Source organism: Leptonotus elevatus, chromosome 1 (assembly GCF_054856555.1).
Source record: "Leptonotus elevatus isolate MCC_2025b chromosome 1, RoL_Lele_1.0, whole genome shotgun sequence".
Lineage (NCBI taxonomy): Eukaryota > Metazoa > Chordata > Actinopteri > Syngnathiformes > Syngnathidae > Leptonotus > Leptonotus elevatus.
In genome coordinates, this window is record NC_141239.1 from 40,551,912 (window position 1) to 40,554,411 (window position 2,500).

The window sequence follows — 2,500 nt, forward strand, 5'->3', positions numbered from 1 at the left end:
GGATATGGGAGGGAGTGGGTGGGAGTGGGAGCGGTAGTGAGTTGGTGTGGGAAAGAGTCAGAGCAGGAGTTGGAGTGGAACTCCTGAGAGTGGGAGTGACTCCCGGGAGTGGGAGTGAAACTCCTGGGAGTGGAAGTGGAATTCCCGGGAGTGGGAGCGTGAGTAGGAGTGAGTGAGAGCAAGAGTTGGAGTGGGACTCCTGGGAGTGGGAGTGAGTTAGAGCAGGAGTTGGAGTGGAACTCCTGGGAGTGGGAGTGGTGGGACAAAATTTGCAGATTATATTTAGTAATAAAAAGTTCATATTCAAGCACAAAAGTGCAGTATTTGCACAGCTGGCCATGAGTAGTTGCTGAGTTGATCACAATTATTATTATTATTATTATTACTATTACTATTATTATTATGATTCTTATTATTATGATTATTATTATTTACAAAAAAATGCATTGTGCATTGTCACAAAATAATCAAAATATTTGGCCAGGAAAGTGCAATATTTGTGTAGGAACATGCAATATTACATCACAAAAATTGAGCTGGCTGCTCCAAACTTTGCAGAATGAGCGCCTGGAACGCTCAGGGAGATCGACGAGTGCTTCTCGGCTGCGTCTGCCGCCTACCAGGAAGCGGAGAGCCGCCTGGAGGTCCTTGGGTATTTTTAATGACTACCAAATTTATCTACTTTCAGGTTTGACGTTCCAGTCCGCAGCTTGGCCAACATGCATTTTAGAGGTATTGAAACATAATCCCTTTCAAGAAAATATTATCACCACAAATATTAATATTTGTACCAAAAAATGCAATCTATTGCTAATATTAGGCCACCAAAAGTGCTGTATACAAAATGCAATGGTTGACCAAAAATGTTATTTTGTCATGTGTGAGACCAAAACGTGCAATATTTTGTTTGACATAAAAAATGTGCATTGACAGTCTTGGTTTGTGCGTGTGGTAGAAGTGTGTCGCTTGACCCCCCGAAGGGTGGAGGCCCATTTGACAAGGAGCATCTTGGTGCGGACGGTGGAGTCTCAAGATGGGAAGGTTTGCCATGACAACCGACTTGCACCTCTCATCTTTTTCCACTGGTGGGCAATGTAGTTTATTGGGTTTTAGTTTAATCGTTTCCACCACATTTTCTCCCCAACATAAAAAAGATTGTATGGTTGATTTTTATGTCATTGTATTTTTATTTGTGCGCATTTGTATTTCATTTTAATGTTTTTTGTTCAAGTTATTGTACTTTAGTTTAGCTTTTTTTCTTTTTTCATCTAAATTTATTAATTTTGATTTTGGAAAGCTAGATTTCATTTTTATGCAATTTCATTTTATTTAATTTTAATTTAGATAATTTTATTATTTCATTTTATTTTGCATTCGCTAATTCTATTATATGTTTATTTTAATTTTATTTTTATTTCATTTTAGCTGATTTCATTTCATTTCTAATATTAAGTAAATGTTGTTTTTACACCAATTAAAATTTTAGTATGGTTCAGCCAATTTATTTCATTTTATGTTGTACTGTGTTTGTATTTCATTTAAGTATTTTTATAGCTTTTTTATTATTCAATTTTAACATTTTACATTAGTTTAATTATTGTAATTAATTAATATTTTATTTTAGTCCAATTTATTCCATTTTATTTTACTTATTTTTGTTTTAATTAACCCATTTTATTTGACTAAAGCCCATTTTAATTTTATTATATGTTATTTAATCTTGTCAAGGACACATTAAAGATTTCATCTTCTTACTGTGATTTTTTTCCAACTTTTTTTTTTTTTTTATTGTGTCACAATCTCATATTTGTCTTCCATCATTGTCACCAACAGGCAGTCAGTCTCCCTCTCTCGATTTTGGATGCTAAAAAAAAGCTTCTTTTATTAAAACAAAAACAAAAAAAAGCAAAAATGTTGCCTAAAAAGTATTAGAAGTAAAAGCCTCACATCAGTACCACAAAGGAACACTCATGACATTAAAGTACTGAAGTGCTATCCAAAAATGTCATTATGTGCTCCCACGCCATCTTTTGAGCTTTAAGTGAAGGAGTCAAAATGTGTTTTTATACAGCCTATTAATTTGGAACTCGTGAGACGGTGCTGTTAGCTGTTCCTAATTAAGTGTCCAGAGTGTGCGTGTATGTGTGCGTGTGTGCGTGCGTGTGTGTGCGGGGGTGTGTTTGCCTTTGTGTATTATGAGGACATTTCACCTGAATACACGCAGCACTGCGAGGACATTTTGAATTATGAGGACACAGCCCATGTCCTCATAATTCCTTCAATGCAGAAGTGCTTCTAGGGCTGTAGAAGGCTTAAATCCAAAGTTTTAGCCAATGTCCTTGTAAACCATAATTACGTGAATTTGTGTATTTTTGTGTATTTGATGACGCCCCCTGTAGGAAGGTCCTCGTAATGCACCACTTCATGAATAATTCACACCAGTGTATATTTCACAGCATTTGATTGGCTGACCGTCACCTGTCCCCACAATTACGCACAT